Source organism: Ranitomeya imitator, chromosome 9 (assembly GCF_032444005.1).
Source record: "Ranitomeya imitator isolate aRanImi1 chromosome 9, aRanImi1.pri, whole genome shotgun sequence".
NCBI classification, from domain to species: Eukaryota; Metazoa; Chordata; class Amphibia; order Anura; family Dendrobatidae; genus Ranitomeya; species Ranitomeya imitator.
Window position 1 is genome coordinate 45,993,796 of NC_091290.1, and position 24,235 is coordinate 46,018,030.

Genomic DNA, 24,235 nt, shown 5'->3' on the forward strand with positions numbered 1-24,235 from the left:
AAGTGTCTATCTTTGGTCCATTTATTTACATATGTATTGCTTACAGTAAAATATTGCACGTTTTTGTTTTTTTTTTGTTATACCAAGTGCATAAAAACTATAGAAACCCCAAGATTAACAAAACACCGTGTCAGGGGAGCTAAGGATCCGGCATGTCTGATTTCGGACTGCCAATCCGTCTGATCTTGGCAATAGTCTGGCAGTAACTCTCTTGTAAAGAGCACAGGAGCACGCCGCAGAGCGAGAGCTGCCGTTTATAGAGGAGTTGGGAGAGTTAGCCGCTGCCGAACCATCATTAGGCCAACCTTTATCCATTATGTATGGGGTGCCTTAGTTTGCACTGTTTAAGGATTAAACAGATTTAACAAATACACCAGTTCTCTCTTCTATATTGGTCATACTGTAATATTGCCACTAGGGGCACTGTTGAATTGAGCTGTGTGAACTGAGCCATTAAAGAAGTTCTGCAGCACCACCAATCTCCATATCTGGAAATGAAAGGCGCTGTTGCTTTTTGGGTAGAACTATAGCTGTTATTACAGACAGAGCAACCATAGAAGCCCTGTTTATTAGCCTGTGTCTCAATGTGTCTTCTGTTTTTTACTCTTAGATACAAGCAAACATCCTCTACGCCAGACAGAGCGCAACAGAGTTAATCACAAATTCAACGTAAGTATTAACACTATCAAATGTAACGGTGAACATTTTATAGCAGTATAATCCAGTGTCATCAAAAACATGTTGCTATCTGCATAATGAACCATTATAAAACTTTCTAATATAATTCCTCATTGATTTTAAGATCTCTGCTTGCCGATATTGAATGTAAAACGTCCATTGGATACTTCCAGCGTTAGGGTACGTGCACCCTGAGTCTTCTTGAGAAGGTTAAAACGAGCTTATCAAATAGAAAACACCCCAGGAAATGTTCCTGTCTATGTGTCATTTTCGTATTGGGGTTTTGGTTTGGTTTGGTTCAATATTTATTGAAGTGTTTTCTGTAAATATCCTGTTAACATTTTTCACGTTATTTTTACGGGGTTTTTTTTTTAGTAGGGGGCTAGTTACTCACGTTTTTGTAAATCCATTAAACAATGAATAAAACTCTAGCATTTTATAAAGCAAATTATCTCAACTTTAATTTGGCTGATTGTATAGGCGCTTTTACCCCAATTAATACAGCTCTGGCAAAAATTAAGAGACCACCACAACCAAACCATGTCATGGGCAGCCCAATCTCCAGACCTGAACCCCATTGAAAACCTCTGGAATACTGTATAATCACGAGGAAGATGGATAGTCACAAGCCGTCAAACAAAGAAGAACTGCTTAATTTTTTTGTGCCAGGAGCAGTGTGAAAGACTGGTGGAAAGAATGCAGAGACTCATGAAAGCTGTGATTAAAAATCATGGTTATTCCACAAAATATTGATTTCTGAACTCTTCCTGAGTTAAAACATTAGTATTGTTGTTTCTAAATGATTATGAGCTTGTTTTCCTAGCATTATTTGAGGTCTGAAAGCACTGTTTTGTTTTTTGTTTATTTTGAACATTTTTCTTTGTCAGAAAAAAAATACAAAATTTATTGCTTGGAAATTCGGAGACATGTTGTCATAAGTTTATAGACTGAAAGAAAAATTTACATTTTACTCAAAAATAAGCCTATAAAGAGAAAAATCAGACAAACTGAACATTTTGCAGTGGTCTCTTAATTTTTGCCAGAGCTGTATATCTTTTTGTAGAGATCTCATGTGCATAAAAACCATATGCAAATCGGGGTTGAATTGCTCTGGGGGCCGTGGTGTACCGCCAATGGCGGCAGACTATGGCGCCCGTGAGTCAGTGATGCTCACTGCCAGCACTGCACCCATCATCACATGTTCAACTGTATCGACAATCTGAATGGATTCCAAAACAGTTGAAAGCAGTGATGGAGGAGGGAGCGTCAACTGACGCTTTCTCCACCATCCTTCTTCCTCGGTCTTTGACGCCTGTGGTGGGCGCGATGACATCACTACATGGTGCCGCTGCTCTGAGATGTTAAGCAGACACCAGAGCAGCGGGGGTACAAAGAAGACAGGTGAGTATTGTATTTTTTTTTTTTTTAAATTGTTGTGGCCATAGTACTGTATGGAGGACTATGAGGAGTTCACTATGAGGACTTTGGGGAGAGAATTATACTGTATGGAGAACATTGGGGAGTGCAGTATGCTGTATAAAGGACTATTGGACTCTATCATTTCTATGTACGCCCCTGACTGGAGACGTGGCATTGCACTTGGAAGAAGTCGTCAATGAGCATTGACACGCCCTCATTGCACTTCCAGCCTGATTTGCATATAGATTCTCTAGTTTTGTCATGCCAGTCATATCATGAATATAAACATAAGGATGAATGACCTCGGGGAGATCAAAACATCCAACACTGCGGAGACACCATCACGTGTTTCTCAGCGCATTGATCCAGAACACTGGCCCCATCCCTTATGGGAAATATGCAAATGCATGTAGAAAAGCCGCATGTTTCTCAACGCAAGCAATAAATGGCCAGGTCTTTCACCGGGAAGGAACAAGCACGGGAAGGGCAGCATCCAAAAAGGAAAACCACCTATGCCAAAACATGGTATCCATCCACAGACAGCTGTTTCGGGGGCTTTTCTACATGCAGTCATATAATAATATAATAATAATAATCTTTATTTTTATATAGCGCTAACATATTCCGCAGCGCTTTACAGGTTGCACACATTATCATCATATCAGTCATATCGTGAATGGCACAGGTATCCCCTCTGATTCTGTGCTGACAGGTTCATTATACGATATACTGCGTCCTGCCTGACCTATTGTGATAATTATCATTTGCTATAAAAGGATCAATCACTTGTATACAGTGCCCGGGCATAATGTAGTAGCAGAAATAACGCTTATCTCCATCCAGGCTCAGACTTCTTATCATTTTCTGAAAAATATTTAGAATTGAGAGTCCTCAGTGGCTGATACCTTATAATGGATAATTGAAAAGATAGTAACACATTGCAAGCTTTCGAGACTACTCAGGTCTCTTCATCAGGCATAGATTAATCATTTCTAAATATTTTTCTATCTACTGGCTAACACGGTACAAAGATATATAGATATATATCTTTCCTGTATAATTTTCTGGTAATTCAGGTTCCCATGGGAGGAAGTTGTTCTGTTGGTCAATGTCCTATGCATAAACATTCACAAAATGTTTCCCAATGTAAAAAAAAAAATAAAGAAGCAAATTCACATCTTCACAGTTGGAAGCAGTAGTTATATAGCTGACTGATGTACAGGCAGTCCCTGGGTTACGAACTAGATATGTTCTGTAGCTTTTTTTGTAATGTAGATATGTATGTAGGTTGGAAGAGGGTTGGGAAAGAAAACCAATACTCACCTGGCCGCCCACTGCTCCACACTCGGTCCTCTTCTTTCCATTGTGGCTTCTTCATTGTAAACTAGTCCATCCGGCTGTGTCCAGGCCTCAGAGGTTACTGCACTTCATAAAGGTGTGACGTTAACATCATGACATTATTATGCCCAGTAACCTCCATGGCCTGGACGTGGCCAGAAGTCTTGGAAATGCAGCACGCAACAGTGGAAATAAGAGGCCGAGACAATGAGCAGCGAGACCGCCATAGATGTGAGTAGGAGGGGTGCAATGGTGGAAAGAGGAGAACCAGGCGGCAGCTTTAGCGGTCAGTGGTGAGGAGAGTATATTGGGGTTTTTTGTTTTTTTTTTACATCTGATGTTTGTAACTAAGGATCGTATGTAAGTCCGATGTAATTAGTAACAATATTCAAATATACATACAGTATACTATACCATACAGATTGTTTTAGCTTTATTATGGCTCAGATTATGATTACTGTATCTCATTTCTGTTGGGATTTTACTGTTGTTGTTACGTAAGGCTATGTGTGGTTTAGGATGGATGGTCCTATCCCCTGTTTATGTTTACAAGTCTCTTTCTGCCCCCGGACCTAATAATACGTTGTATTCAGGTGTATGGATTTTATAGACTAAATGGTAATTAAATCTTGATCCCTCTAATCCACTTGAGGAGACTTAGTCAATCTGCTTTAGCAAGATGAGTTACAGTTGGGAACAAAGTCTTAGCTGCTCTATAAACATAAATCAAACTTCCCATCTGACTTGTCGCCTGGGAGTACAGGGTAAAGAAACGTGCTACTACACAAGTGCTACAGTTAATGGCAATATGCCCAAACATTGCCACTGAGTACCTAAATCTTACCACCATGCAAGGTAACATTATACATTTTATTGCTATATAGTTGACAAAATATGTCACCGTACACGCCTGTGCAATAACCAGATAATACAACCAAACAGTGCCTTAAAAGTGGCATACAGTAAGCCAAGTTACTAAGCAGGTTACAAATTGCTTAAATGGACACTGTAGTTTAAAAACAAACAGCAATAACTAAATAGTGCAAGCAAATATAAGAAACTTTTGCAATATATCTAATAGCTCAAATCCGTCCTTGTCAAAACAAGACAGATTGCTAGATTGTCACTTAGGTATCAGGTTACAGAGCATTTTAAACTATAGGGGAAACAATTTGAGGAAAAAATGCACCTAAAAACAAACAGTTGAGATGTGTAAATGCACTACGTACACAAGTTTTACAGAAATCACACTCACTTCGCTTGTCAAATGCAATGGATTTTCTGCAGAAAAAAAAGTGTGAGAACATGATCTATATGGAGAGAAGTGATGTTATTGAGAAGTGGAAGGAAACACATTATCAAAAGAATGGAGGGCACCACCACTAATATGTCAATAGGAACATGTCCCGAATCTACCTCAACATGAGAAACCATAAACCAAAACGCATGGAAAAAGACATGTTGTAATGGAGATCAATGGGACAATAATAAAGTATCAAATATATTTTTTTTATTAGAGAAGGGTAAGCAAGCAAAAACATTAAAAACAATCAAAAGACAAGAAAATACCCACAATGACCAAAGGGAAAAAACATACCCCACAGACTACGATGTATTTTGGCACCTGAGAAGGAAAAAGGTCACCACCTGTGGGTATTTTCTTGTCTTTTAATTGTTTTTAATGTTTTTGCTTGCTTACCCTTCTCTAATAAAAAAAATATATTTGATACTTTATTATTGTCCCGTTGATCTCCATTACAACATGTATTTTTCTATGCGTTCTGGTAAGTGGAAGGAACCGCAGCAACTCAGCCACAAAGTGGAGACCACGTAATGTTACAGAGTGGGGGGCCGAGTGCTGAGGAGTAAAGAGCAGAAGAGTAACTAACGATTTGGTGCCTCCATAACTGCAGAGCCCAAACCTCCTCTAGCATTAATATCAAAGCTGTGTGCCTGCTGGGAGATTCATTACATGGGTTTCAAAGGCCTTACATCACCAAGCATAATGCTAAGCATCAGTTGCGGTGGAAATATGTTCTCTGGCATGATGGATCACTCTTCTCTATGTGGTATCTGATGGACGAGTTTGGGTTTGGTGAATGCCAGGAGAACATTACCATCCTGACTTCATTGTGCCAGCCGTGACATTTCATGGAGGAGAGAAGATGCTATGTGGTCGTCCTAGGCCCCAATATAGGGAAATCCTAACACTTAACCAATACAAGACATTTTGGCCAATTGTAGAATTTCAACTTTGTGAGAGTAATTTGGGGAAGACCTTTTTCTGTTTCCTATGACTGTGCCCAGTGCATCAGGTCCATATAGACACGGTTGGAGGAGTTTGGTGTGGAAGAACATGACCGGCCTCACAGAATTCGGCCCTAGACCTCATCCAACACTTTTGGGATGAACTAGAATAGAGATTGTGAGCCCGGCCACTCCCCAACATCAGGGTCTGGCCTCACATATCTTCTTATGGATGAAGGGGCAACAATTCCCATAGACGCCTCCAAAATCTTATAGAAAGTTTCCCAGAGGAGCTGGAGTTGTTACCGCTGCAAATGGGAGACCAACTCCATTAATACCTATGGATATAGAAGGGGAAGTCATAAAGCTCCTGTAGGTGTAATGTGTAAGTGACCCAATACTTATGAAAAAAATAGTTGTCGGCCAAGCAGCGGTGTTTGGCCATCAGTGTATGGGCTCTTTTAGAGGAATTATTAAAAAATCAAAGATACAAAAAAAAACAGTCAAATTGCAGCAACGTTACAATGAAGTCACACACTGCTTACAAAGTTGCACCCACAAACTCTGCAAATTTGAATAATTGTCATCAGTGACGTTACAGCCACGTTTCATGTGTCTCAGCACGACTACTGTAAGGGTACGTGTCCACGTTCAGGATGGCCTGCGCTTTGGACGGAGCAGAAAACTCGCTCCGCCAAAAGCTCCGCCCCCTTCTGGAAACGAGATGATGCCGGATGTGTTCATTGCACACATCCGGAATCATCGCACCCCACACATAGGGCCCTGTGTTTTAAATGCACATGCTGCGATCTAAAAAGACGTGCCACATGTCCGGAATCGCAGGGCCGCCGGATGCGTGTTACCACGCATAGTGGAGACGGGATTTCATAAAATCTCCTCCACTGTGCTGTAACATCTGGATGCTGCGGATTGAATGCTGTGGCTCCACGCAGCGTTCAATCCGCAGCTAGTCCTGATATAAAACGGCCCGTGGACACATACCCTAACAGTGTTCAGACACAATGTAGCAATGTGACATTACTATCTTTATGCCATGCAATCATAGTCCCCATCCAGCCCTGAGCTCCCTGTGATCAGATTATCATTATAGATCTGGCTTTTTTAACCACCAGCACCTGCCTTCAATCTTGTATACGACATATTGCCCATTTCAGTTTATAAGTAGTCTTGTAAGGTTTGGAACAGCTGTACCTCATAGATGAGGGTCTAGAGTTCAGGGGCTCCTTCTTTTGGGTCCTAATGACCCATTAAGATATAGGTATAAGGGGTTAATATGTACAATAAATATCTAAACGTTTAGCAGTTATTTAGTTCACAAAATCCTATTCAGTGGCTCAGAAGTGTATTAAATCTTGGGTTGGATAGTGACAGGAGAGGATATAAATGCATTTTCTAGTACATTTCTCTATATAATCCTGAATTATTTATTGAAGTTTGCATGTGAATTAATTTCACACTGGCGAGGATTTCTGAAATTATTTCCGTACAAAATCTTCAGTCTGTAGATGAACAGTTAGGGAAGTGTAAAATACTGCTGGGTGAGTGATGGAGAATGCGCCCGCTCTCTAATTGCACGCATGAAGCATCCGTAAAGACTTAATTTTTTCCATCAGAGGGGTGCAAGGTTTTCTAAAAATGATTGTTGGTGCCTTAACTCTTTGTCTGGAGGCTGGAGATTAATCCTCGTTGGCCCTAGCACATCTGTCTGTCCCTTGGTGTCCTCTGTAAACTCTTACAGCAATGTAAATGTCTACTCCTATAAATGCCACTAATTTGGTATATACAGTGTTTTTCTTCACATGTGAATTTTCCCATGAGCAGGTGCACTTTCTCCTGACTTTTGGCACCTACAGGTAAATCCGGCACTGCTTACTGCCTTCCTGATTGATTCAAACACGTTGTTCATGTAAAGTGCACCCTCTGGTATATCAGTACATGAGCTAATGTACTAAAGTGAACCTAACAGCTGATTCCTCTGCCTAAACCAAGGTCTGCATGCATTAGAGACAGTGTGTTGTTACAACTATGTACTGTATGTGTTACTCTGTAACACTGCGGCATTTCAGAGAAATCATGTATTTAAAAGCTGTCCAGGGACAATGTGACCAGGATAACTAGTTCAAGAGGCACGTCCCCAGCAGCTTCTCCTCAACTGGCTCCCCTAGACTCATAGCTCCCTGTGTGTATAAGAAGAGAGCTGTCAGTCTAGGGAAGCCGGGGAAGAAAGAAGCCACTGGGAACCTGCCTCTTGGACTGGTCATCTGAGTCGCATCATTCTCTGGATGCTTTTATAAGCGCTTTTAGAGTGAAATATACATGACTACAATAATGCAGCCACATGCAATAATGCATCATCTTCATGCTGCTTGTGGTTCACGGAGCATAAATCAGCGGTCTGGTTCCTTTTAAGTGCAGTTCCATTACAAGTAATTTATCTATGTTCATTTGAATTCAAGGTCAAAGATGTCTATCTATCTCTTCCAGCCTCCCCAACTTTCCATCCATCCATCTCTTCCAACATTCCATACATACATCTATTCCAGCCTCCCCAACCTTCCATACATCAATTTCTTCCAAACTTCCATACATCCATCTCTTCCATTCTTCCCATCCTTCCTGACATTCATCTCTTCCAACCTTCCATACATCCATCTATTCCAACCTTCCAAACATCCATCACTTGCAGCCTTCCCAACCTTCCATACATCCACATCTTCCAACCTTCGTAACCTTCCATACATCAATCTCTTCCAGCCTTCCCAACCTTCCATACATCCATCTCTTCCAGCCTTCCATACATCCATCTCTTCCATCCTCTCCAACCTTCCATACATCCATCCCTTATAACCTTCCATACATCCATCCCTTCCAACCTCCCCAACCTTTAATACATCATCCCTTATAACCTTCCATACATTCATCTCTTCCAATCTCTCCAACCTTCCATATATCCATCTCTTCCAATCTCTCCAACCTTCCATACATCCATCTCTTCCATCCTCTCCAACCTTCCATACATCATCTCTTCCATCCTCTCCGACCTTCCTTACATCCATCCCTTATAACCTTCCATACATCCATCCCTTCCAACCTCACCAACCTTTAATACATCCATCCCTTATAACCTTCCATACATTCATCTCTTCCAATCTCTCCAACCTTCCATATATCCATCTCTTCCAATCTCTCCAACCTTCCATACATCCATCTCTTCCATCCTCTCCAACCTTCCATACATCCATCTCTTCCATCCTCTCCAACCTTCCTTACATCCATCCCTTATAACCTTCCATACATCCATCCCTTCCAACCTCCCCAACCTTTAATACATTCATCCCTTATAACCTTCCATACATCCATCTCTTCCAGCATTCCAAACCTTCCATATATCCAATTCTTCCAACCTCCTCGTACACATGCATGTGTTTTCCAAAGCAAAAGGGAATTAAGTCACCACCTGAAACCTGTAGCGGCAGGCCATCTCCCTAGGAACAAGAGGATTGGGCACTGAAATACAGCCTACCCAGTCCTTTTCTCTCTCAATATCTTGTTCCCTATTCACTTTAGAGGATTGGCTGATATTGCCAAAATTGGTGTCTTTGTGCAACGTTATACTTATGTGTACGGGGGAAGGGGGTGGTCTTAATGATTATGTCTACGCAGGGTGGGTTTCCTGTGAAGAAAGTTGCAATGAAATCTGCATTAAATTCGCATGAATGTGTTACTTGTTTTCGATTGTTCCCTTCACACTTTGTAATGCTATAGTTGTATTCAGCAGCATAGCCTGCAGTAATCAGTGCAGATTTTTAAAGCCCCCCCTATCACTTAAATTGCACTTCCGATTGCTGTGTATTTTTCCCACCCAGTGTGAACATGCCCTAGAAAGGTACAAAAAAAATATTCATCGGGAAAAGTCTAATAACATGGAAGATCCTGGCCACAGGTCAGCACTTGTCTGTGTCTTGCCTTTCCTTCTATTTTAAATAGCTGTCATCAGTGCAGCGCAGTGTGATGTGACCCATTTTCAGAGCAGAATACATTGCAATGATTAATTTCTATACACATGGCGTTTTACTTCTATAAATCATGGAAAGTTTCTACTAAACAAAGGCAGGAAACACTTTTCAATTCCTCAAGGCTAGAGTAGGAACTGTGCCAATCTTCCTAGGACGCCATACATAAACATATCCGTGGCTTACATTGTAGACATCTCTGACTGCTGATGACAGTGTGTTTGACAAGCCATGTGGGTCCTGTTGACAATAATCAACTGCAGAGAACACATTTCACCTGTTTAAGCTGCAAAACAGGGAAAAATATTGAAAAAATGTTACTGTCAGGCAAAGGTAAGTCTGCTGTTGTATAAGGGGGATTTATATTACGGTACCGTATATACAGGGCATTCTTCATTTGCCTCTACTATTGGAACTGACCACCTTTAAACACAATTCCTCATCATTGTGCAGTGACAAGGTTTGCAGCATATCACCATTTTTTTTTACCTCCCCTGTCATAGAAAACATTAAAATCCATACCACATCTCCAGGGAGGGGGCCTTCACCCCCTCCCCCCCCTCGTACATAATCCCTCAAGCTGGCATCTAAGAGCCCCTGTGAAGTGGAACCCCATGTTAACATAGGGAAGTGAGGAAATTACGTATACCTGGGAAGTGACAAAACTAATTAAAACTCCTTTTGGAAGCCCTGACTCCCTAGTGTGGACAGGTAATTAGGAATGGTATATTTGCTGGGAATTGACATAATATCTGGAGTTTATTTGATTAAGGGAAGACCAGTAGGCTCTTCTCTGGGATGAGCTGCTAGTATGAAAAAACTTCCCCAAGACTTTGTGTCTCCAATGTGCAGTTATGAATATTGGGGTTTGTATAGATCCATTATTGATGGGACATACATTTTCACCTTCAGGACCAATAGGGGGAAAATATGCATATTATTTCATAACTGTGACACATAGGTATAAAAGCCTCAAATCAATACTGGCCAGATTGCTGATAACAGCTATACAATGTTTCCTATCTATGAAAAGGTAAAATCTAAATAAAAAATACGATGGCGATATCAAATGCCTGTGATCGTCAGGAGTGAACATAGTAACATAGTTATTAAGGTTGAAGGAAGACTTTAAGTCCATCTAGTTCAACCCATAGCCTAACCTAACATGCCCTAACATGTTGATCCAGATAAAGGCAAAAAAAAACCATGTGGCAAAGAGTAAGCTCCAGATTGGGGAAAAAAATTCCTTCCCGACTCCACATACGGCAATCAGACTAGTACCCTGGATCAACGCCCTATCAAGGAATCTAGTATGTATAACCTGTAACATTATACTTTTCAAGAAAGGCATCCAGTCCCCTCGTAGTTTAAGTAATCAATCACTTATTACAACATCATACGGCAGAGAGTTCCATAGTCTCACTGCTCTTACAGTAAAGAATCCGCGTCTGTTATTATGCTTAAACCTTCTTTCTTCCAGACGTAGAGGATGCCTCCTTGTCCCTATCTCAGGTCTATGATTAATAAGATCATCAGAAAGGTCTTTGTACTGTCCCCTCATATATTTATACATTAAAATAAGATCACCCCTTAGCCTTCATTTTTCCAAATGAAATAGCCCCAAGTGTAATAATCTATCTTGGTATTGCAGACCCCCCAGTCCTCTAATAACCTTGGTCGCTCTTCTCTGCACCCTCTCTAGTTCAGCTATATCTTTCTTATACACCGTCCTCTTCTTGCAGCGGCTCAGGCGCAGGCGTACTTTGGCTGCCCTGTTGAGAGCAGAGGAAAGTATTGGAGTGTGCAGGCGCTGGGAAAAGTCAGAGAGGCATGGCGCCTGCGCACTGCAGTACTTTGCTCTGCCCTCAACCGTGCAGACAAAGTACGCTGGAGCCGCTGCAAGAAGACAAGAAGAGGACGTCATCGAATGAAGATGGGAGGCGCTGGACCCGGATCGCGACTCCCATCGGACCGGACTGCAGCGGGACCGCACATTGGTGAGTATAAACTAACCTTTATTTATCATCTTTCAGGTTACATCGGGGACTTATCTAGAGCATTACAGATAAGCCCCTGATGCCGGTGGGCTTAGCTCAGATATGGGGTGATTTGGGGTGACAGACTCCCTTTAATCCATTTTATTTTATGTAATTGCGTATTCTGTATTGTTTGTCCCCTTTGTAAAATCTGTTGGATATTTTTTTTTATAAACACTGCCTATCGTTCTAGATTAAATATAAAATGTAATATTTTTGTTCCTTTTGTTCTGTAAACCACACTCCTGAAAGCCATATGTTATCAGAAGCCAGGCGTCCAATCAGCTTGTAGGAAATGATTGGTGGTGGCAGCGAGTAGTACTTGGGTTATCGTGGACTTAGCAGTGACTGTACCGGGGGTATAGAGATATTCAATGTGTTGGAATCGGAGAGGTATATACTATTCGCTCATTGTCAGTTATCTAATAACCAGCCTATTAATGGTAACAGTTGCATCCTCATCCGTTAATCGCCTGTCAATTGTGTAATTGTCCTGTCATAGGGGGCAGCAGAGTGCTGTGTCAAAAAGAAAACAGCGTGGTGGGTTCAGCGTGACCACCCTGGCTGTGACAGCCTCCATTCTGCGTTTGGTGACGCAAAGATAAACTTTCAATGTCTTTAGGGTAGTGGTTAGGGTTATGGTTAGGGTTGGGATTAGGGCTAGGGGTTTGTTGGTGTTAGGGCTGTGTTAGGGTTGGAGTTAGAATTGGGGGGTTTCCATTGCTTAGGTACATCAGGGGGTCTCCAAATGCGACATGTAAAGAAGCTGCGGAGACACCATCACGCGTTTCTCGACGCAAGCAGTGAATAGCCAGGCCTTTCCCCGGGAAGGAACAACCACGGGAAGGGCAGCATCCTATGAAGGAAAGCCACCTATGCCAAGCATGGTATCCATCCACAGACAGCTGTTTCGGGGTTTTTGCCCCTCATCAGTGTGGAGTAGGAATCTGGCTATTAGGAGCAGTGCCTAGTAAAAAGGCTATAAAGGCACAGATGATTGGCCTCGGGGAGACCAAAACATCCAACACCGCGGAGACACCATCACGTGTTTCTCAACGCAGTGATTCCAGAACACTGCCCCCATCCCTTATGGGAAATGTGCAGATGCATGTAAAGAAGCTGTGGAGACACCATCACGCGTTTCTCGACGCAAGCAGTGAATAGCCAGGCCTTTCCCCGGGAAGGAACAACCACGGGAAGGGCAGCATCCTATGAAGGAAAGCCACCTATGCCAAGCATGGTATCCATCCACAGACAGCTGTTTCGGGGTTTTTGCCCCTCATCAGTGTGGAGTAGGAATCTGGCTATTAGGAGCAGTGCCTAGTAAAAAGGCTATAAAGGCACAGATGATTGGCCTCGGGGAGACCAAAACATCCAACACCGCGGAGACACCATCACGTGTTTCTCAACGCAGTGATTCCAGAACACTGCCCCCATCCCTTATGGGAAATATGCAGATGCATGTAAAGAAGCTGCGGAGACACCATCACGCGTTTCTCGACGCAAGCAGTGAATAGCCAGGCCTTTCACCGGGAAGGAACAACCACGGGAAGGGCAGCATCCTATGAAGGAAAGCCACCTATGCCAAGCATGGTATCCATCCACAGACAGCTGTTTCGGGGTTTTTGCCCCTCATCAGTGTGGAGTAGGAATCTGGCTATTAGGAGCAGTGCCTAGTAAAAAGGCTATAAAGGCACAGATGATTGGCCTCGGGGAGACCAAAACATCCAACACCGCGGAGACACCATCACGTGTTTCTCAACGCAGTGATTCCAGAACACTGCCCCCATCCCTTATGGGAAATATGCAGATGCATGTAAAGAAGCTGCGGAGACACCATCACGCGTTTCTCGACGCAAGCAGTGAATAGCCAGGCCTTTCCCCGGGAAGGAACAACCACGGGAAGGGCAGCATCCTATGAAGGAAAGCCACCTATGCCAAGCATGGTATCCATCCACAGACAGCTGTTTCGGGGTTTTTGCCCCTCATCAGTGTGGAGTAGGAATCTGGCTATTAGGAGCAGTTATGGAAACAGGAACACATGGGCTACTTGCACAGTGAACAAGTCTGTATGATCATGTTCACACACCACCAAGAAACCTGAAGACACAAAAGAGAATAGTAAAACCAAAAACACTCAGTTTGAAAAAATGTTGCAGTAATCCGCAAGTGCTAGTAAAAGATGTAAAAAACAGGGTATTTGGTTGATACGTTTTTTGCAAAAAATGTATACTAAGCTGCTCTACCAATCTTCACGGTATACCCTTATCAGAGCAGTCCTAACTAATGTATGCAATCCCTATCTGATGTATTTAAAAACCTGATCATCTGTATATAACCTGTGTGAACAGGGTTCAGAGAGGAAAAATCCATGTGTGCATACAGGGTAGAACAGCTTTTGTGCAGATAGCCCAAGAGGAGTGGTGGAACTCCCCAGTCTTGTAGACACAAGAGAACAATTATGGAAACAGGAACACATGGGCTACTTGCACAGTGAACAAGTCTGTATGATCATGTTCACACACCACCAAGAAACCTGAAGACACAAAAGAGAATAGTAAAACAAAAAACACTCAGTTTGAAAAAATGTTGCAGTAATCCGCAAGTGCTAGTAAAAGATGTAAAAAACAGGGTATTTGGTTGATACGTTTTTTGCAAAAAATGTATACTAAGCTGCTCTACCAATCTTCACGGTATACCCTTATCAGAGCAGTCCTAACTAATGTATGCAATCCCTATCTGATGTATTTAAAAACCTGATCATCTGTATATAACCTGTGTGAACAGGGTTCAGAGAGGAAAAATCCATGTGTGCATACAGGGTAGAACAGCTTTTGTGCAGATAGCCCAAGAGGAGTGGTGGAACTCCCCAATCTTGTAGACACAAGAGAACAATTATGGAAACAGGAACACATGGGCTACTTGCACAGTGAACAAGTCTGTATGATCATGTTCACACACCACCAAGAAACCTGAAGACACAAAAGAGAATAGTAAAACCAAAAACACTCAGTTTGAAAAAATGTTGCAGTAATCCGCAAGTGCTAGTAAAAGATGTAAAAAACAGGGTATTTGGTTGATACGTTTTTTGCAAAAAATGTATACTAAGCTGCTCTACCAATCTTCACGGTATACCCTTATCAGAGCAGTCCTAACTAATGTATGCAATCCCTATCTGATGTATTTAAAAACCTGATCATCTGTATATAACCTGTGTGAACAGGGTTCAGAGAGGAAAAATCCATGTGTGCATACAGGGTAGAACAGCTTTTGTGCAGATAGCCCAAGAGGAGTGGTGGAACTCCCCAATCTTGTAGACACAAGAGAACAATTATGGAAACAGGAACACATGGGCTACTTGCACAGTGAACAAGTCTGTATGATCATGTTCACACACCACCAAGAAACCTGAAGACACAAAAGAGAATAGTAAAACCAAAAACACTCAGTTTGAAAAAATGTTGCAGTAATCCGCAAGTGCTAGTAAAAGATGTAAAAAACAGGGTATTTGGTTGATACGTTTTTTGCAAAAAATGTATACTAAGCTGCTCTACCAATCTTCACGGTATACCCTTATCAGAGCAGTCCTAACTAATGTATGCAATCCCTATCTGATGTATTTAAAAACCTGATCATCTGTATATAACCTGTGTGAACAGGGTTCAGAGAGGAAATATCCATGTGTGCATACAGGGTAGAACAGCTTTTGTGCGGATAGCCCAAGAGGAGTGGTGGAACTCCCCAGTCTTGTAGACACAAGAGAACAATTATGGAAACAGGAACACATGGGCTACTTGCACAGTGAACAAGTCTGTATGATCATGTTCACACACCACCAAGAAACCTGAAGACACAAAAGAGAATAGTAAAACCAAAAACACTCAGTTTGAAAAAATGTTGCAGTAATCCGCAAGTGCTAGTAAAAGATGTAAAAAACAGGGTATTTGGTTGATACGTTTTTTGCAAAAAATGTATACTAAGCTGCTCTACCAATCTTCACGGTATACCCTTATCAGAGCAGTCCTAACTAATGTATGCAATCCCTATCTGATGTATTTAAAAACCTGATCATCTGTATATAACCTGTGTGAATAGGGTTCAGAGAGGAAAAATCCATGTGTGCATACAGGGTAGAACAGCTTTTGTGCAGATAGCCCAAGAGGAGTGGTGGAACTCCCCAGTCTTGTAGACACAAGAGAACAATTATGGAAACAGGAACACATGGGCTACTTGCACAGTGAACAAGTCTGTATGATCATGTTCACACACTGCTCTGATAAGGGTATTTCCTTCATAGGATGCTGCCCTTCCCGTGGCTGTTCCTTCCCGGGGAAAGGCCTGGCTATTCACTGCTTGCGTCGAGAAACGCGTGATGGTGTCTCCGCAGCTTCTTTACATGCATCTGCATATTTCCCATAAGGGATGGGGGCAGTGTTCTGGAATCACTGCGTTGAGAAACACGTGATGGTGTCTCCGCGGTGTTGGATGTTTTGGTCTCCCCGAGGCCAATCATCTGTGCCTTTATAGCCTTTTTACTAGGCACTGCTCCTAATAGCCAGATTCCTACTCCACACTGATGAGGGGCAAAAACCCCGAAACAGCTGTCTGTGGATGGATACCATGCTTGGCATAGGTGGCTTTCCTTCATAGGATGCTGCCCTTCCCGTGCTTGTTCCTTCCCGGGGAAAGGCCTGGCTATTCACTGCTTGCGTCGAGAAACACGTGATGGTGTCTCCGCAGCTTCTTTACATGCATCTGCATATTTCCCATAAGGGATGGGGGCAGTGTTCTGGAATCACTGCGTTGAGAAACACGTGATGGTGTCTCCGCGGTGTTGGATGTTTTGGTCTCCCCGAGGCCAATCATCTGTGTCCAAATGCGACATGGCGCTCGCCATTGATTCCAGCCAATTTTGCATTCAAAAAGTCAAACGCCCAAACAGTGGTTTTCCCCCACATACAGGGTATCAGCGTACTCAGGAGAATTTGAACAACAAATGTTGTGGTCTATTTTCTCTTGATACCCTTGGTTCCAAAGGAAATTTTTTGTGAAAAGAGGAAAATGTTATTTTTTTTCCCTTCCACATTGCTTTAGTCCTCGTGAAGCACTTGAAGGGTTAATAAACTTCTTCTATGTCGTTTTTCTCACCTTGAGGGGATCAGTTTTTAGAATCGTGTCACTTTTGAGTATTTTCTTTCGTATTGACCCCCCAATCTCACATAAAATATGAGGTGGTCCCTAAAAGAATGGTTTTGTAAATTTTGTTGGAAAATTGAGAAATCGCTGGTCAACTTTTAACCCTTATAACGTTTTAACAAAATAAAAAATTATGTTTCCAAAATTGTGCTGATGTAAAGTAGACATGTGGAAAATGTTATTTATTAAGTATTTCGTGTGACATATCTCTGTGATTTAAGGGCACAAAAATTAAAAGTTTAAAAATTACAACATTTGTAAAATTTTTGCCAAATTTTACATTTTTTTCATAAATAAACACAAGTCATATTGAGGAACTTTTACCACTATCATGAAGTACAATATGTCTCGAAAAAACTCTCTCAGAATCAATGGGATATGTTGAAGCGTTCCAGAGCTATAACCTCATAAAGTGACAGTGGTCAGAATTCTAAAAATTGGCCCGGTCATTAAGTACCAAATTGGCTCTGTCACTAAGACGTTAATATTTCCTAATAGCAGTATAAGTTTTGTTTTTCTCATACAGAGCTTGAAAACACCAGCATAGACACCTCGGTATTAAAGTAAGCAGTAAGGCTACGTTCACACTAGCGTTCGGCTAGTGTGCGTCGCGCTAGCGTCGGGCGACGCAGCGGCGACGCACGCGTCATGCGCCCCTATGTTTAACATGGGGGACGCATGCGTTTTTGCTTGTTGCGTTTTCCGACACGTGCGTCTTTTTTTACGCTAGCGTCGGACCAAGAAAACGCAACAAGTTGCATTTTTCTTGCGTCCGATTTTCGTCAAAAAACGACGCACGCGTTGAAAAACGCAGCGTTTTTGCGTGCGTTTGCACGCGGTTTTCGGTGCGTTGTGCGTCGCGTCGCCGACGCAGCGGCGCACAACGCTAGTGTGAACGTAGCCTAATAAGTGAGATCCTAGTAGATATATACTGTTTGTGTTAGGAGAAAGAATGACGCTCTCACCACTATACAGATATATTGAGAAATTAATCAATGCTGAATTTTGGACCTTAAACCCCACAGCATTAAAATGTGAACAATTATTGTCAAGGCTTGTTTACATGGACAGTAAACCCATAAAATTGCCGATGATGTGAGTAGAATGACGTTAGGTGGCCTTTACAGTATAATTATATTCTTGGGTACCGCGCTTATTTGCTTTATCTACAGAAACACGTCTATTTAATAATTGAGGTGCAGTCAGATACAAACACTAATTATAGTATTGACTCGCATATCGGCCGATGATTATTGATTACCTGGAAAACCGAAACCACTGAACTTTAACCCCTTAGCGACCGCCGATACGCCTTTTAACGGCGGCCGCTAAGGGTACTTAAACCACAGCGCCGTTAATTAACGGCGCTGTGGAAAAAGTCCATAGCGCCCCCCAGAGGCCGATTTTCTCCGGGGTCTCGGCTGCCGAGGGTAGCCGAGACCCCAGAGAACATGATTCGGGGGGTTTTTAACCCACCCCGCATTTGCGATCGCCGGTAATTAACCATTTACCGGCGATCGCAAAAAAAAAAAAAAAAAAGCGATCTCTTTTTAATTTCTCTGTCCTCCGATGTGATCGCACATCGGAGGACAGAGAAAAGGGGTCCCAGGTGGCCCCCCAATACTCACCTAGCTCCCCCGATGCTCCTCGTGTCTCCCGGTGGGCGCCGCCATCTTCAAAATGGCGGGCGCATGCGCAGTGCGCCCGCCGGCCGGCACCGGGAGAATCTTTGGGGTCTCGGCTGCCGGGGGTAGCCGAGACCCCAAAGAGCACGATCGGGGTCGGTATTACCGACCCCTGTTTTGCGATCGCCGGTAATTAACTGTTTACCGGCGACCGCAAAAAAAAAAAAAAAGTAAAGTGTAATTCTCTGTCCTTTGATGTGATCGCACATCAGAGGACAGAGAAATAGGGGGATTCGGGGACCCTACAATACTCACCTGTGTCCCTGGATCCTCTTGCTGCTCCTCCTGGCCGCCGGCAGCAGAACATGGCGGACGCATGCCCAGTGCGCCCGCCATCTGTCTCCATCTGCCGGCCGGCAGGAGAACAGCAGTTGGGGCTAAAATTAGGGGTAGGGTTAGGGGTAGGGTTAGGTTAGGGTTAGGGGTAGGGTTAGGTTAGGGTTAGGGGTAGGGTTAGGTTAGGGGTAGGGTTATGGGTAGGGTTAGGGGTAGGGTTAGGGGTAGGGTTAGGTTAGGGTTAGGGGTAGGGTTAGGGGTAGGGTTAGGGTTAGGTTAGGGGTAGGGTTAGGGGTAGGGTTAGGTTAGGGGTAGGGCTAGGGTTGGGGCTAAATTTAGGGTTAGGGTTGGGGCTAAATTTAGGGTTAGGGTTGGGGCTAAACTTAGGGTTAGGCTTCTTTCACACTTACGTCGGTACGGGGCCGTCGCAATGCGTCGGCCCGACATACCGACGCACGTTGTGAAAATTGTGCACAACGTGGGCAGCAGCTGTAGTTTTTCAACACATCCGCTGCCCAATCTATGTCCTGGGGAGGAGGGGGCGGAGTTACGGCCACGCATGCGCGGTCAGAAATGGCGGATGCGACGTACAAAAAAACGTTTCATTGAACGTTTTTTGTGCCGACGCTCCGCCAAAACACAACTGATCCAGTGCACGACGGACGCGACGTGTGGCCATCCGTCACGATCCGTCGGCAATACAAGTCTATGGGCAAAAAACGCATCCTGCGGGCACATTTGCAGGATCCGTTTCTTGTCCAAAACGACGGATTGCGACGGAATGCCAAACGACGCAAGTGTGAAAGTAGCCCTAGGGCTAGGGTTAGGGTTGGGGATAAAGTTAGGGCTAGGGTTGGGGCTAAAGTTAGGGTTAGAGCTGGGATTAGGGTTAGGGTTTGGATTAGGGTTCGTATTAGGGTTAGGGTTGGCATTAGGGTTACGCTTGGGATTAGGGTTAGGTTTGGGATTAGGGTTAAGGTTAGGGTTGTGATTAGGGGTGTATTGGGATTAGGGTTAGGTTTGAGGTTAGGGTTGAGATTAGGATTAGGGGTGTGTTGGATTTAGGGTTTTGATTAGGGTTATGGTTAGGGTTGACTTGGGGTAAGGGTTGTGATTATGGTTAGGGTTAGTGATTAGGATTATGGATGAGGTTGGGATTAGGGTTAGGGGTGTGTTGGGGTTAGGGTTGGAGCTAGAATTGGGGGGTTTCCACTGTTTAGGTACATCAGGGGGTCTCCAAACACGACAGCCAATTTTGCGCTCAAAAAGTCAAATGGTGCTCCCTCCCTTCTGAGCTCTGCCGTGCGCCCAAACAGTGGGTTACCCCCACATATGGGGCATCAGCGTACTCGGGATAAATTGGACAACAACTTCTGGGGTCCAATTTCTCTTGTTACCCTTGTGAAAATAAAAACTTGGGGGCTACAAAATCTTTTTTGTGAAAAAAAAATATTTTTTATTTTCACGACTCTGCATTCTAAACTTCTGTGAAGCACTTGGGCATTCAAAGTTCTCACCACACATCTAGATAAGTTCCTTGGGGGGTCTAGTTTCCAAAATGGGGTCACTTGTGGGGGGTTACTACAGTTTAGGTACATCAGGGGCTCTGCAATCGCAACATAATGCCCACAGACCATTCTATCAAAGTCTGCATTCCAAAAAGGCGCTCCTTCCCTTCCGAGCTCTGCCGTGCGCCCAAACAGTGGTTTACCGCCACATATGGCGCATCAGCGTACTCGGGATAAATTGGACAACAACTATTGCAGTCCAATTTCTCCTGTTACCCTTGTGAAAATAAAAACTTGGGGGCTACAATATCTTTTTTGTGGAAAAAAAAATATTTTTTATTTTCACGACTCTGCATTCTAAACTTCTGTGAAGCACTTCGGCATTCAAAGTTCTCACCACACATCTAGATAAGTTCCTTGGGGGGTCTAGTTTCCAAAATGGGGTCACTTGTGGAGGGTTTCTACTGGTTAGGTACATCAGGGGCTCTGCAAATGCAACATAATACCCGCAGACCATTCTATCAAAGTCTGCATTCCAAAACGGCGCTCCTTCCTTCCGAGCTCTGCCGTGCGCCCAAACAGTGGTTTACCCCCACATATGGGGTACCAGCATACTCAGGACAAATTGGACAACAACTTTTGGGGTCCAGTTTCTCTTGTTACCCTTGTGAAAATAAAAATTTGGTGGCTAAAAAATCTTTTTTGTGGAAAAAAAAAATATTTTTTATTTTCACGGCTCTGCATTATAAACTTCTGTGAAGCACTTGGGCATTCAAGGTTCTCACCACACATCTAGATAAGTTCCATGGGGGGTCTAATTTCCAAAATGGGGTCACTTGTGGGGGATTTCTACTGTTTAGGCACATCAGGGGCTCTCCAAACGCGACATGGCGTCCGATCTCAATTCCAGCCAATTCTACATTGAAAAAGTAAAACGGCACTCTTTCTCTTCCAAGCTCTGCGGTGCGCCCAAACAGTGGTTTACCCCCACATATTGGGTATCGACGTACTCAGGAGAAATTGCACAACAACTTTTGTGGTCTAATTTCTCCTGTTACCCTTGTGAAAATAAAAATTTGTGGGCAAAAAGATCATTTTTGTAGAAAAAATGCAATTTTTTTTTTTCACGGCTCTACGTTATAAACTTCTGTGAAGCACATGGGGGTTCAAAGTGCTCGCCACACATCTAGATAAGTTCCTTAAGGGGTCTAGTTTCCAAAATGGTGTCACTTGTGGGGGGTTTCCACTGTTTAGGCACATCAGGGGCTCTCCAAACGCGACATGGCGTCCAATCTCAATTCCAGCCAATTCTACATTGAAAAAGTAAAACGGCACTCCTTCTCTTCCAAGCTCTGCAGTGCGCCCTAACAGTTGTTTACCCCCACATATTGGGTATCAGCGTACTCAGGAGAAATTGCACAACAACTTTTGTGGTTTAATTGTTCTGTTACCCTTGTGAAAATAAGAATTTGTGGGCAAAAAGATCATTTTTGTGTAAACAAAAGCGATTTTTTATTTTCACGGCTCTACGTTATAAACTTCTGTGAAGCACTTGGGGGTTCAAAGTGCTCGCCACACATCTAGATAAGTTCCTTAAGGGGTCTAGTTTCCAAAATGGTGTCACTTGTGGGGGGTTTCCACTGTTTAGGCACATCAGGGGCTCTCTAAACGTGACATGGCGTCCGATCTCAATTCCAGCCAATTCTGCATTGAAAAAGTCAAACGGCGCTCCTTCACTTCTAAGTTCTGCGGTGCGCCCTAACAGTGGTTTACCCCCAGATATGGGGTATTGGCGTATTCAGGAGAAATTGCATAACAAAATTTATGGTTACATTTCTGTTTTTACACTTGTGAAAATAAAAAAAATGGTTCTGAATTAAGATGTTTGCAAAAAAAAGTTAAATGTTCATTTTTTCCTTCCACATTGTTTCAGTTCCTGTGAAGCACGTAAAGGGTTAATAAACTTCTTGAATGTGGTTTTGAGAACCTTGATGGGTGTAGTTTTTAGAATGGTGTCACACTTCATTATTTTCTATCATATAGACCCCTCAAAATGACTTCAAATGTGATGTGGTCCCTAAAAAAAAATGGTGTTGTAAAAATGAGAAATTGCTGGTCAACTTTTAACCCTTATAACTCCCTAACAAAAAAAAATTTTGTTTCCAAAATTGTGCTGATGTAAAGTAGACATGTGGGAAATGTTATTTATTAACTATTTTTTATGACATATCTCTCTGATTTAAGGGCATAAAAATACAAAGTTTGAAAACTGCAAAATTTTAAAAATTTTCGCCATATTTCCGTTTTTTTCATAAATAATCGCAAGTAATATCGAAGAAATGTTACCACTAACATGAAGTACAATATGTCACGAAAAAACAGTCTCAGAATCAGCGGGATCCGTTGAAGCGTTCCAGAGTTATAACCTCATAAAGTGACAGTGGTCAGAATTGCAAAAATTGGCCTGGTCATTAAGTACCAAATTGGCTCTGTCACTAAGGGGTTAAGGGCCATATGAAGCTAATTCCTCCATGAAAGGTGAAACCATTACGATATGTGGTAGTGTATAATATTTCCAATAATTGTTGATTGAATGGGAACAAGTTACTGTTACTAGAGAAAAAATTGATCCAATTGTATAAATACTGTAATATCTGTTTGTTGAAGTAGACACATCATTAGATGTAGAATACAAGGTTTGCAATGTTGTGTGGTGCTGGATTGGATTTGGTTCTCCATATATTAGCGTTGTAGCTGATAAATAGGTTACGTATTACTATTAGGAATCAGAAGTTCTTAAATCACTAATATTTACTTCTGTACTGTTTGTAAAGCTGACCATATACTTAAGGTGAATATTCGCTATCAAGTTTCTGATCAGAGGTGGGTTGGATCCTTCTGTCCAACCATCATCATGCCATACTGAACTCACTATACTTGTTCTATCGCGACATCGACCAATATGGTAGCTTCAGCCAGCCACCCCTGATATGATGTATTTTTTTCATTCAATATCTCCTTTCTTGGCCACTGTGATTATTTCTCTTGTATATTTTTTGAAGTTATGTTTTTGCTTACATTTATGTTTTTGTGTTGCTTTGTTTCCATATTTTTGTTTTTGCACTTAAATTTATATAACTACCGTAATTGTGTGTATATATACCGCAGATAAATATGTATAATCTGTATAGTATTGGATCCCTTATATATTAAACATAGGATCCTTTATGACATTTCATTCTACATCCATAGACTTCATTTTTGAAGATGAGCGAATACATTTGAGTGGAATTGAATTCTACTTGAACGTTACAAAATTCCAAACTACAGATTTTTTGGTGATTTGCTTCCACATGGATTCAGCAAAATGGCAGACATCTTTCGTAATCTTAAAGGGTTATCATAAAATTAAAAAACAATCCTTATATTCATCTTACCGCATACATCTCCAGCACCTCCACTCCTCACAGTCACCCTTCTGGTTCTCAACGCTTTTCTGATCTCTGCCGCTCGCTCTGAAATCCCTGAGCCTCTCACACTGAGCTGGGACATCTGGCTTTGATGAGGCCCAGGATAATTTTGCTCATGCATCTGCAAGGCCACGGCACAAGTCATTATGTGACCTTTCACATTCTTACTCACAACCCTCCCGGTCCTCAGAGCGGAGAGTCTTAGCTCAGAAGATTCATTGAGGATCAAGCAGGTGACTGAGGAGCGGAAGGACCTGAAGGATGAACAATGAAGAGAGTATAAGGAGATTATATATATATATATATATATATATATATATATATATATATATATATATATATATATAT

General features: G+C 42.4%; 1 protein-coding gene across 6 annotated transcripts in view; it reads left to right on the forward strand.

Moving 5' to 3' along the window:
• TSPAN4 (tetraspanin 4) overlaps positions 1 to 24,235 on the forward strand; it is a 708,534-nt gene that overhangs the window by 259,399 nt on the left and 424,900 nt on the right. For all 6 annotated transcript variants that reach the window (XM_069740222.1, XM_069740224.1, XM_069740221.1 and 3 more), the window contains one exon: positions 611 to 669. The gene's annotated coding sequence lies outside the window, so the exon portion shown is untranslated. The remainder of the gene's footprint in view (positions 1 to 610; positions 670 to 24,235) is intronic.